Source organism: Amblyomma maculatum, unplaced genomic scaffold, assembly GCF_055883805.1.
Source record: "Amblyomma maculatum isolate TAMU_Amacu unplaced genomic scaffold, ASM5588380v1 scaffold_13, whole genome shotgun sequence".
NCBI classification, from domain to species: Eukaryota; Metazoa; Arthropoda; class Arachnida; order Ixodida; family Ixodidae; genus Amblyomma; species Amblyomma maculatum.
The window spans coordinates 20,754,817-20,768,334 of record NW_028146738.1 but is presented as its reverse complement, the minus strand read 5'-3'; the positions used below and the strand labels follow the sequence as shown (position 1 = coordinate 20,768,334).

The 13,518-nt window shown below is 45.9% G+C and overlaps 1 long non-coding RNA gene across 2 annotated transcripts; it reads left to right on the top strand.

Annotated features, from left to right (window-relative positions):
- The first annotated feature begins 594 nt into the window (after positions 1-594).
- LOC146172320 (uncharacterized) lies at positions 595-7,003 on the top strand. 2 transcript variants are annotated; one of them, XR_014702552.1, is made up of 3 exons: positions 595-738; positions 2,149-2,274; positions 6,822-7,003. It is a non-coding gene; the product is annotated as an uncharacterized LOC146172320 (long non-coding RNA). The 2 variants fall into 2 exon arrangements; XR_014702551.1 differs by lacking the exon at positions 6,822-7,003 and adding an exon at positions 2,726-5,008.
- The last annotated feature ends 6,515 nt before the right edge of the window (positions 7,004-13,518 follow it).

Here is a 13,518-nt window from a genome sequence, read left to right as displayed (position 1 = left end):
CGCAAATGTGACGTGACAACGCTGTCAAATTACGTCGAGTCGGCGGTGTCGCTGAAGGAACTGTTCTTGGTAAATGTCGGCCTCAAACCCAGACGGCCACTGACGTCCGACGGACAGCCGAACTCGGCCGCAACTCGGCGGCCGATTTCGGACGTCCGCCGGAATTCCGGCGTACGTACGAAAGCGGATGGTCGAATCCGTTCGCCCAGCGGACAGCCGCCGTACGTCCGCCACTGGATTTGCTTTTACACAGCTATGATATAGTTTGTAGTCGTCGTGCTCGTCTGAACTGCGTATAAATCAGTAATGCCGTCAAGTCTGCATTATATGATGCCAGAGCGAATCGATGCGATAGAAAGCGTTTCCATTAAACAGTTTTTTTTATTTTCCGCATGTTTCATCGTTGAATTCTTCCATCAAAAATTTTTGATTAAAAGTTAAATGACCATTAAACATGTTTCTATCATGATGCTTCGGTGAAATTTTAATCAGTGGCTGAATAGACGCAGCAAGCAGCAAGCTCAAAAAGAACGAAACCGAACCTATCCTCAAAAAAATCCGAAATGAGCCAATCCAATCCACCTGACAAGTTGAAGTTTAGTCATGGAAGATGGCTTCACGTTTCCGTGTTCTGCTTTCTGCGCAGTTACAAATACCTACGGCTGTAATGCACTGCTAGCATTGTTTTTGCTGTGGCTTGGTGCGGCTGGCACACTTTGTTCACCCGCCGATTCCAAAGTAAGTATTTCACCGAACTTTTGTTTCTTTAGTGGAACTTTTCGATGCACCGATAGTGGTGAGCTTTTGGGTAAGGAAACAGCTCTGTACAGCAGCCGAACGGTCGAGTGTTTTAGGCGAGACTGACAGGATGGCTCCGCGCCGACTAACTAAAGTGCAGCCTCAAGTCTGAGGGCCATCTTTTCGGCATTACTGGACACTGCGCCAGTAAGCCGCGCAACTTCTCTGTCTCTGATAAAGGAGTGCCTGCCCGAACTTTAAAGGAGTTAATTTGTTAACCATGCGCAATGTGCTGAGTTGTAAAAACTATACGAGAAAACTTTTGCACTCCTCGAGCCTATCGTGCGACATGCTTACACTTGTGAAAACGTCGCCAGTTTTTTTTTTTTTTTTTTTTTTTTTTTTTTTTTTTTTTTTTTTTTTTTTTTAATGGACAGCCGCTGATCTTTCTCTCTCGAGCTTTACGGCAACTACAGTTTCTAGAAGGAACGGCTGTAGGTACTAAATAACTAAATGTTTAGTACTCTCCTTCAGCTTTGACAAACCAGGACAGCACCTTGCGCATGTTGGTTATGCATGTGGGACCGAACCGCGCAGAACAACCGGACAAGGAGATTAGAGAAAAAAAAAAGTCAGCACTTGTCTTTTTCTTGACCCGTTGTTCTGCGCTGTTCTGGCACGAATTTAACATACCGCCGCCGCGATACAGTTAGGCTGTGAGCTCTGGTGCCTGCAACGCCTTCTTTTATGCAAAACAGGCATACCCATGCAAGCCGCGGGCTCAAAAAAAAAAAAAAAAAAAAAAAAAAAAAAAAAAAACAGCAGTTCAGCAAAAATGAGATGAAAACAAAATTGTTGTTGCTTTGTCCTTACAGATATTCAAAGGCTCCTCAGAACTTCGCTGCAATATTGACAGCGAGATAATGCCAAAGCTACACTAGAGCCATGCAGCACCTTATAGTGCATGATACTGAGCTTATGTCTCGCACTGAAAGTTCTTACCATGTTCTTAGATTATCATATTAAAGTAGCTTTAAACCCATGCTTGTTAATACAGTGGTAGCCGTAAATTGAATCTAGGGCATCATGCTCACATACAAGGCTTCTGATAACCGCTGGTCACATGATGTGGGCTATAGCAGAAACCTGTACCTGGTCATCTTACAAGCATTTGTGCAATTGATGCTTTTAATGTGTTGTAAAAGTTCTTGTGTTCTGTTTCTGTATGGGAATGCTTTCCTTATTGAAGGCTAACATTTGGCTTGCTAGAGCAAAACCTCTACCTAGTCATCCTAAAAACAGCACCGCAGTTGGTGCTTTTAGTGTGTTGTAAAAGTATTTGTGTTCTGCTTCTGTATGGCAATGCTTTTCTCGTTGAAGACTAGCATGAGGCTTCCAAAAATTTTTCAGATGCCATTTGCTGTAGCCGATTTCGTAGGCCAACAGGAAGCAGCACTTTGAACATGGAAAACTGTCATCCACGGGGGAATAACAGCAACATCCCTTTGCATTCTCATTTCTTTGGTATGGCTAAAAGTGAGTATTGTATCATTATCTATATTATTAATATTGAATCATGATTGTCAGTGTTGAAGTTGTTTGAGCGTGATGATTTTAAACACACAGGACATCCCTTCGACATTAAGGTTTTAGCTTGTTTACATGTAGGATGTAGAACTGGTTTCAACAAACCCTATGCAGCAAATTCTTTTTACATTGTCCACCATGTTACTTTTTGTCATTGGACACAGTCGTCCACTCTTAGCTTGAATGGGAATGTGTGGCATGCAGTTTGCAAAATAGCAATGCATCCGTCACAGCCATGCATCAAGGCTAAGTGGCTTGTGCGTAGAGGGACCAGCCGCTCCAGCTTCACGTCATCTGCCTCTTTGCTCCGGTGTGCAGACGTGCATTGAGGCAAAGTGGTTTATGTGTAGAGAAACCAGGAGCTTCTTTGTCACATCTGGCTGTTTGTTACGGTGTGCAGATGCGCATCGAGGCAAAATGGCTGATGTGTAGAGGGACCAGGAGCTGCTGCTTAACGTCCTTCGCCTCTTTACTACAGTGCACAGCCGTGCATTGATGCTAAGTGGCTTGTGCATGGAGGGCCCAGGAGCTGCAGCTTCACGTCTGCCTCTTCGCTCAGGTACGCAGGTGCGTATTGAGGCAAAATGGCTTATGCATAGAGGGACCAGGAGCAGCTGTGTGGCGTAGTGTGTATGTTTGCTATGGTGCGTATCGAAGTACAATGGGGGGCTCATGTGTAAAGGTACCATGAGCTGCTGCGTCATGTCGTCTGCCTCTTTACTATGGTGCGCAGGCATGCATCAAGGCAAAGTGGCTTATGCATAGAAGGACCAGGAGCTGTTGCTTCACATCTGCTATGATGCGCAGCTGCGTATTGTGGGTGGTGGTGGAAAACATTGCCATCAGATACAAATACAGGAGGTTACTCACTAGCTGACCCTGAGGGGGCCTGTCCTGACAAAAACAAGGGGTCCCTAGTTTGGGACCCCAGTAGTGGTAGAGGGACTAGAGGCTGGTACTTCACGCTGTCTGCCTCTTCGCTACGGTGTGCAGCTGCGATGGATGCAGTGGCATCTCAAAAAGTGCATGCCACGCACTCGCATGTTCAGCCTGAGTGGATGACTGTGTACCTGCTATAGCTTTGTTATTCATAGAATAAACCTAGGCCAAGTTGGATAAATTATAGCTCACCTCATATGCGGTCAGCAAAGAAAAGCCACTCCAGAAAATCTGAAGCATTTACTGTCATAGGATTCTTATTCATATACATGCTACTGACAAGTCAGATTCTTCACCCTCAGAAATGCCAGAAAAATAACCAAGGGTGCGTCTGCAATAGTCTAGCTTGCTCTTTCTCTGCAGACTTGAGTCAGATGTGTGTTCCATTGCTGTGGGTGGGACAGGTGTGAATCTTTGATTTTAAGCTTGCAACAAGTATGTTATTGTAGTTTAAAGGCAAAACGGTACTAATAATCGTAGCCCCCCGTGGCCTTTATCCCCTTTTAATAGTGTTGCTAGACACTGAATTATTAGTTTACTCTGCACTGTTTCTGTCTAGTTAATGTGTGGAGATGTACATATATTTATATGACTTGGAGTTGTCGACTTTGCACTTAGAAACATTGTAGCGTTATCTGATGTGTTGCTTTCATTTCTTTAATGATTTCTGTAAGGGATCGGTGGGTATGCTAGGCACCATTATTAGTCTGCTCTTTTTGGGTCACCTGTTCAATGCCCAGCTGCGGCCGTCTCCCACTTGCCCTCGGACAGGAGGCGGAGAGACGCGCACAGAGAGGCAGCTACAGTGCTTAACGGAAACGTAGGCAGAGAGGGAAAGGAGTCCCCTCTTCCGAGGACTTTGCTGTCGCACTCGAAGACGCGGGGACAGGCAGTTTGTTCTCCTTGCTGTGTCATGTAGGGGGCTCATTTTTATTTAAGGAGCTTTACGAACAGTATACAACTAAGGGGTCCTTAGTACTAAGCGTACTAAGGGGTCCTTAGTACGCTGACTGGACCCATCACCCGGAGGCAGCACAGCTTTGAAACGAGCACCTCTTTTGGAAGAACTGCTTATCGTTCAAAGAAAAAACACTGTCAGGTTGTAAGGCCCTCTTGTTGGGGAGCCCATAAAAGTGACAATTATTCAGTGCAGGCGCGCTGAGTGGGGTCTCGTTGAGGATTCCAACCCTGGATGTCAACAATGGTGGGAGATAGCGGCGTTGAAAAAGGGCAAGTGTGTAACAGTGACGGTATGATGCGGAGCGGGAGGATGTGGGTTGACTCTTCTGATGTGGTCCGCAATGGTGCTGACTCGGACGCCAATAATTGCAATAATTGCCCTGTAAAAGGATCCGCCAAGGATGCAAGCTTTGGGCAATGGTTGCGCACGTGGGACATCGTTTTGATGGGTTCTAATTTTTTTTTTTTTTTTTTTTTTTTTTTCCTAGGGGAGAGAGTTTGGCATGTGACCTAGTGAGCCAATCATTTCGAGGTCCATTCTCTAAATTCCATTTGTTGTGAAACGAATTTGTTGTCCCTTTTGCATTGCTTGTATTAGGGAGAGGGTGAAGAACTGATGAAAGTGGAAAGACATGCCAAAATGTTTGTTAGCCAGTCATGTGTGAGTTCGTTGTCATCGGGGAGAAGAAATGTGGGCGGAGTCCCGAAGTTAATGAAACGGCCCCGCGGCCTGGAGAACTCGTTCTGAGCTAGATTTTGATCTCTTTACTCTTCGGCATAGATCATGGTCATTATTTCACCTGTTGTAAATATGTACATTCATGTATAAAATTTTCAGTTCATCTTCCTCTCCGTGTGCAAGTTGTTGTGGCCAGATGCAGTAAATTCACTATTTTCATTTCTATATAACGTGCCTTTCTGAAGATGGTGAGCTCTTTTGTCCAATCCTGTAAGAAAGCTGCAAAGCGCTCCCAAATCCTCCACAAAACTGTGTGATATGTTTAATACTAACTGCGGCTTGGTGTCACTCAAAACATGTAATTGAGGTAGATTTCTTCCCCCCCCCCCTCTTTTTGTTCGTTCAAATGAGGACCAGCGGACACTGACTCTTGCTTTTGTAATGCCCTAGGCCCCGCCTTAAGGTAGTACTCCAATGTCAATGCCATTTTTATAGCTATGGCTGTCCAACAGCACTAATGTCTTTTATACACTTCTTTTACTAATCTCTTACCCAAGTGGTGGCTTATACTGCGGGGGCGAAAGTCTGGACAGTATGTCTGTAGATTTTGGACTAGAATCGCGATGTAAACGAATTGTGACCTTATTTCTCTTGCACACATGAAAGAACTAACGTTCAACTTTCGCATCGACAAGTATGGTCCGAGTTTCCTGGTCGATGTGAAAGTTATGTGCTTTGATTGCAGTTTGTGTAGTCCACACACTTGTCCCCGATATTACATAGGGGCAAATTAGGTGCCTTTACAGGGGCAGTTTCTTTGGCGCCCACTACCTTCCCCATAAAAAAGCTACAGTGTTTCTTGTGAGCAGCTGGCTGCATTTATAAATACCATTTTTTTTTTTTGTAATTTGTTGTGCGTAGTTGAGAAATCCATGACATACATGCACAGCTGGTTGCCAGAATTATGCAACCATATTTCAGTAACTAACATCCATGCTGCATGCTGCCGGTAATACATCAGGAGCTTGTGGTTGTCAGCTTTTTGTGTTTTGTGTAACTATAAGCCTTGCTATTGTAATGTCACATATAGCGCTGTGGGTAAACAAAGAACTTTACTTTTAACTCTTGTAGAAGCATGAACACTGTGCAATCACTGCGGCGGGCTATGCTTCCACATTGGGCTTTAGCCACATGTCAAATGTCTATCTTTATTCTGCTGCAGCAGCTTGCATGTTATCAGATAAGTTACTTCGTCGCAGCTGCTCTATGGAGACGCTTTCTAGACGCTTGTAGCCTAGATGTTGATGTCGATATACCCCCGACACGCCCAGGGAATGTCTTCAGTAGAGGGTACGTGGAAACCAGCGAAATGTGCAGTTTACAGAACAAAAAGGTAACAATTTTAAATGATGTTATTATTGATCACTTCTTTTTAGAGCAGGAACAATGAGTTTAGAAATCTGCCTGTTAAACCGCTCAAAATGCAGGTTTCTGCCGCCAATGCGTACCTGTGTAATACTGCAATGCTCTGGCTGTGCTTTATGTTCATATACAGCATCCTTTATGCTTAGTTTCTCTGCATGTGCACTCCATGACTTGGGCATTGCTGAGGGCGCATAGCAGCAAGCATAACATGCCATGTTTGGTCAGAGTGGCATGTTCAAAGAGTCAACATAAAAACATTAAAATACTGAATGCCAGGTTCTGGTCAAACTACGTTTGTGTCTTTTGTTATTCTGCATGGGTTTTGCTGCAGTTATATGACCTTTCTATATAGTACGTGACAGTTCTGAATGGAGATGCATGCGTACAGTGCCATCTGGAAAAAGCAATTGAGAGAAACTGGCAGTTGCCCTTGGAGATGTGTAATCAAAGTTCAGCACAGATAACGTGAATTTCATTTTCCCTTCTATTGCAGGAGGAGCCCAACCTGCTCTTTCCATCTTAGGCCTGAAAGACCAGCAACAGCTGATCGAGTAAATGCACAGGATAGTAACTGCTCCTGGAATCCCGGCCTGCGGAGGCCGCCCACAGAGAACTCGATCATCTCCTCGCTAATTCCGAAATATTAGGTTTCAATAAATACCTTTTCCTCCACCACCTCCCCAAGGGAAGAGCTGTCACGGCCAAGGATAATTAAAAAAAATTATTCAAGTAGATTTTTAATACTCCAGTTGGCCTGCATTTTACCATGCCATTCCTTAACATCGATATTTTTTTAGTGTAGACTATTTATGCATGCAGTTTTTGCAATAAAGGCAAAAAAAATGCTTTTTTTACAACTTCGCATGCTGGTATGCCTATGCACTTAGCATGTTTTCAGGAATGGTGCATTTGTGTAAAGCTCAGCTAGCATATGTGCCTCTTTGATGGAAGTTTTAATTGCACACTACTGTTCAGTGCTTTGTGTGTGAAAGTAAAGCAGACAACAGGAAACTTGAACCTGTTGCATATTCTATTGTCTGCTTTACTCTCACGACAAAGGCATTGAGCACTAGTATGTGACTGAAATTTCCATGGCACATGCTTGCTGAGCTTTACACGAATGTTATTGGCAAGTTTTTACACGAATAGCGGGCCCTGCAAGCATGTTCCAGGAAACGTCCGAATGTCCGCCTCCGGCTGCCCGTCGGACGTCCGTGGGACGCGATCCGGATCCACGAACGATAGTCCGACGGACGTCCGCTGTACGTATATCGAACATAACCGGACTTCCGTCGGATGTCCGAAGGTCCGAAAACGGACGTCCGTCGGTCGACCGTCGGACGTCTATGGCCGTCTGGGAAGCGGCTGATATCGTCGCGTTGTTCAAGGCACTCGAGTCCAGCAATACGGTGGAGTTGAAGCTGGAGATGAACACGGTGGGCATACGCGGGGCGCAGCAGTTTGCAAAGCTTCTTCAGCAGAACAAGACCCTGAGGTCGGCGACTGTACAGAGGGCGAAACTACGGGACGAAGCAGTGATGGCTATAGCATCCGCACTCGAGCAGAATACCACGCTGATTGCCTTGTGTTTTGCGAGCAACTGCATTGGACCAACAGGAACGCGGGCATTGGCCGACGCATTGAAGATAAATAACTCGCTCATGGTTCTGGACCTGCGAAACAACGCCATGGGCGCCGAAGGAGCGTATGCGGTCGCCGAGATGCTAGCCGTGAACAGCAAGCTCGAAGAGCTACATGTGTGCGGTAATGGTATCTCAGACCACGGAATTGTTACCGTTGCCGAGTCCCTACTTCGCAACAGAACACTCAAAGTTTTGTCGCTCTTTGACAACGAATTTCGCGAGAACGGGGTTGCCGCATTGGCTAAAGTGCTGGTAAACAACAAGACTCTGCAACGAGTCAGCGCAATGATGGAGTACGATTACGACAGCAGGTCTGTGGATGTCTTCATAAACACCATTGGATTCAACACGGCCCTCCGAGGGGTGAAACTCTCACTCTGCTACTATCTGGAGACTGTGCAGCTAACCTTTTCGCTCGTGTGGACCAAACGCTCCAGTCCCTGTCAGTCTGCTTGTACGACCGCGACATCGATGCGCTGTGCGCTGCGCTACATACAAACCAGTCCATCCAGGAGGTTGAATTCGACTGCTCGCTCAGCATCGAGGATGGCGCCACGTTGGCGCGCCTCTTCGAAGTGACCACGACCATCAGGACGGTGACTATCGTCCAGATGGTGAGCCCCATATGCCTCTGCCGCATGTTCGATGGCCTAGTCAAGAATAAGAGCATCTGGCGGCTCAGTGCCCAGAGTAGATCTCTCAACATGATCGCCTGCACAGCCATCGCCGCCGCTCTGGAGGTAAACAGGACGCTCTCCTGCATGGAGTTTGGGCGGCCGTCCACTGATGAGGCGTGCCTCAGTGTTCTCAGTGCGGGGATTGAGAACAATCCTGTGATCCAGACGATTGAGTTGGGCTACACCGCTTCCAGCAGCGCGGGGCTTAAAATCAGGAGACGTCTCCGCCACAACATGTACTCGATGATGCAAGCCATTGAGTTTGTTTTGGCCCACACAGTTAGCAAGTTCGGAGCCGAAGCGTTTGAACTATTCAAAGGAAGCGCATTCTTTCATCGAGAACTGGGCAAGGCTGGAGCAAGCAGTGGTCATCCGTCGACACTGGCGTTGATAAGGGAGGCCGAAAGCTTCGTTGAGGACAACTACTTCCGGATTGCGGGGGTAGTTAAAGAGGAAATCGTGTGCGTTCAGTCACAAGGTAAAAGGAGCCAGCAAGTGGCAACGTTTGACAAGCTGAACAAGTACTGTTTGAAGGAAGTGGTGTCGTATCTTCGAGTTTCTGATGTGCGATGACTTCTTTTTTTTCTTACATGGTTTCAAGGAAACCGAACAAAAAAGTGTTACAAATGGTTAAATTTCATTCTTGAACTTTGTAAGGAATAAAACGCTCGTGGCAGCTTTTGTTCTGACCCTTTCCTCAGCCTGTTCTGTATTAGGTTGTCGCTTATTTTGAACGGCTGCAACGTTAAGTGTCGCTTAGCGGGCGCGATTTCAAATACACGGCGGGTAGCGACCGTCGATGGCATGGTACACGAACTGAAACTTAAGGGGTCACTATTATCGTCATATATGTTGCCGCGATCTTACGTCAGGCCGGGTGAGATAGCATTCCTTCGACGGTAAGTATGACCATATATCGGCTCGCTGCAGAAATAATGCCCCGCCGACCATTTGCGAAGCCCATGGTGTAGTAACTTACGGACATAGCCGTATGTGCGCACACTTGCCTTAGTTGCCCGTCACCATTAAGTATCCCAGACAAAGCCATTGAAAATCTTCAATGAACTCCGGGCGTCATGAGTGGCGAAGACTGAGGCCGCTAAAATATTACATTTATGGACGTTAGAGCCATAACCCGCATGCGTCAGAACCAGGGTACTTAAGTAATTTCTGGCGCAACTGAAATGTACGCGTACATGACTAGCTGGACCTTTTAGCTTTTTCGGCTTCAACTACAAGTTATTCTTGACCAGTGGGGGAAACATTGCGAGACGCGGCACTGTTGTTGTCGTAGGCGGCGATGCCGAGTGTCAGGCGCAGTGCTGGCGGCTGGCAGAAAGCAGCTTATCTGAAAGGCAGCATTTTAAATCGTAGCTTGTACGTTTCTTATCGCTAGGATCAAGCTAAAAAGTAGGTGCGTACATGAGTCCATTTGACCTTTTTTTCTTTTTTTTTTCTTTTGAGCAGACGTGCGAGCAGCGGCATTTTCTTTATAGCTGTCATCCACCCAGAGCCCAGTTTACTGGACTATGGATTGTCAAAAGCAGTCTACCCGAGTGGAAATTCAAGCCACCCTACAAGAACCTGCGCATTCCAGAAATGAGTTTATTTCTCTGGAACAAATGAAGGCAGCAGTTGGAATTTGCTTGTGTTTCTCGAGTGAGGATTAATGACGCTCGAATGCTCCACCAGCCTCTACACTTCGTGAGAACGTGGGCAGTGAGGCATAGAGGCTGCTTGCAAAACCAGGAAAACTGCTGCAGGTTCTTTCTGATAGTGTATCACCCAACACATTTTATAAAAGGTATACTGTGATAAAAGTAGCGTTACTCACAATACCAGCCGGGCGGGTGCATGATTCTGCAGATACGGAATGCACAAACTTTCATTTAAGATGCGGGCTTTCGTCAGGACCAACGTCGGGATGAGTTTCTTTTCTGATGCTTCCGCCCCCCCCCCCCCCCCTTAAAAAGTGAAATGCGCCCGGCGTTCTCGCTGTCAGGGCGTACGGCAACAATAGAGCCATTCTTCTGTTCTGGTAATGAGTCACTTGCGCCAATCGTTTTGCGTTTCAGTGGTATGTCAAGGTCAATGTACATGTTAAAGGGCTATAGACACCAAATTTTGATGACATTTTTCTTCTTGTTAATGATGCGTAAGTGATTACTGTATATCGATCCGCACGCAGTTTTCGCTTACGACCGCAAAATAATTTATAACTGAATTTTCTTTTCTCACCAGTTTCGGTTTCGTTATCCAAGAGATGGCTGTAACGGCACAATCATGCCTTCATACGCGACACGAAAAAAAAACAGCCATATAATCGCTCATTCTTCACTTGTAATTATTCCTGTTCTTGAGGCAGGCTGGTTTTATTATTGCAGCGAATTCAATTGACATAGCAAGGATTATATCGTCGTATTTTCATCCCTCGCGTGACTTAGACCACTTAGACTTAATTGTGACGTCACAGCCATCACTCGGCTGTTGAAACCGAAACAGGCGAGAAACGAAATTCGATTATAAATTATTCAGCAGTCGTAGGCGAACGTGACGTGGTTATCCGTGTACAATAATGTCCTAGGCATCATTACAAATTATAAAACACGAACCCAAAAATGAGGTGTCTATATTCCTTTAAGCAGAACAATAAAGAAACTACTTTTCATTTCCTTCTAGTGACATAACCGGTTTGCTTAGAAGCATAATAACTCAGCTTATCAGCCTTCTTACTTCGGTTGCGCGTCGCTGTAGACGCAGGTTTATTTACTGTAAGTAGTTAAATCTGATGAGCCACCTTCTGCGTTTTCTAGGAAGAAGTTTGCTAGAAACCGAGTTCACGTCTCCGAATATGTCGGTAGTTTACCTGTGAGCTTCAAAAACATAATTTTTAAGCGTCGCTTGCGCTTTGTAGGGCACGTAGACGCATTGTACGAACTTGATTAGTGGATGGTATACCTATTAGGCTTATGGTAGCTGAACTGTCACAGTGAATATAAGCTGTCAGTTGCAGTGGCGTGGCCAGAACCTTTTTTTGAGGGGACCTGACGTTGGTGCTCAGCCTCCTCCTTATCGAGATACCTATCACCAACATGTCACCTCTCAAAGGCGCCATAATTTCTTCATGCCGGGATGCAATGATTGCACGGAAGAATAGTACCGTCCGGGGCTTTCGTTCCATCGAATATTCTGCGCATGTATTGCTTCAGACGAAAATCATTTGCTTAATTTAGCAAATTCAGAACTGGAAATTCATCACAGGCAGTTTTTCAGCCATACAAATAACATTAGTTGGAATACGTAGTCTTCCTGACGGACCCGCAGATGAAATGGTTGCCCGAACTCTCTCCAGTGTTTTTATAACTTTGATTATAATGCAGAATCTGCACTCTAACAAACTGTAGTGTTACGAACAGACGAGGACTCTCAGCAGACCACTTCGACATACTTTCTACCGGAGAATGCATAGCGGCTAAAAACACCGAGGTTCAGTGCGGACAAGAGGACCGAGTGAGAGAAGACAGAGCGGCGTCAGAAGATCGAGTTTGGCCCGTGGAGGCTGCCCATGTGGAGTCACGCTCCCTCCTAGCTATTTTTTTTTATTTCTCCACGCATTTAATCTCGGCGTGCTTTGTCAGCTTGCCTGATAGTATGGCTTGTCTCCTTTGTATGGTTCGATGAACGATTTCCGAAAACTAAATGCACCTTTCGCTTTTTTCATCCCCGCCATCTCTTTTTCAGCGTGAAAAAGACATACTGGAGACAAAGTCTAGATTGATTTCCGGCTCTGGTGGTTGTTTTGGTCTGCGGTGCATCACAGTACGAAACATTTCGTGGGGGGCTGAAGCCCCATATAAGCCCTCCCCCTGACTGCGCTACTGGTCAGTTGTATGAAGCTGCTTTTTACCATAGCAATGCGGGCACTGTTCATAGTTCGTTTTATAGCTTTCTCGTTCCGAAGGCCGAATCGAATTACAATGAACGCCGTATCAAGCTGTTTGTTCACTTGCAGGGCACTACAACACAGCATAAATTAGAGCAGTGATGCTAACCCTCGACCATTCTTACCGCCGCTGTGGCAGCGTCTGCTAAGGGGTACAGGTGCTAAGCGTCAGGGAGCTGGACAAAATGAGGATGGCAGAGGTCGCGCTTGAATTTTTGAAAAGCAAACCACACCCGTCTATGTCCTTGGCACACAAAAACACCTGCCATTGCGTACGTTTATGTCTTCAATAAGTGCTCACCCGAGGGTTGTTTTTGCTGCGAGATATTCCGTAACTTAGATGCTTATGGACCGCTCTGATTTACTGCGTAGCAGAAACAGTGGGGATTTACAAATAGCCGTCAGTGCTGGCTTTCGTGCGAAGCCACAGTTTGGGAAGGAGGATATTATAGGGAGGAGTAAATAGTCGACAGAATTAAGCCAAACAGAAAGAAGGGAGATGAGAAAACTGGAGATCTTAAGTAGAGAGCACGGAAGGGAAAAAAATGTATTGCTACCGCAAACCCCGCGGCCCTAAATAATCGCGTTTAATATCACTTAGAAGAAGAGTACAGAAGAGCCCAGCCAAAACTACGAAACACTAGTTTTAAAGCTATAAAGCTCTACAATTGCACGTACACCCTAGTTTCATCGGTGGGCGGCGAACATACGGCGCCTGGAATGGACTGTCTGATTCGAGACTCTCTTTGCGGATCATGCGCGGTCGGCGCTGAGCGGATGAAAGAGGCAAAGAGGCCCACCGGTCCGAGTTACGCCGAGTCGCGGACTGAAGATATCGCCTGGACAGTCATTAAACCTATCATAACTCTCTGTTCATAGGCCTCTGTCTACGCGCAAAAAGTAGATAAAAGTCCATTCTCTGCATGT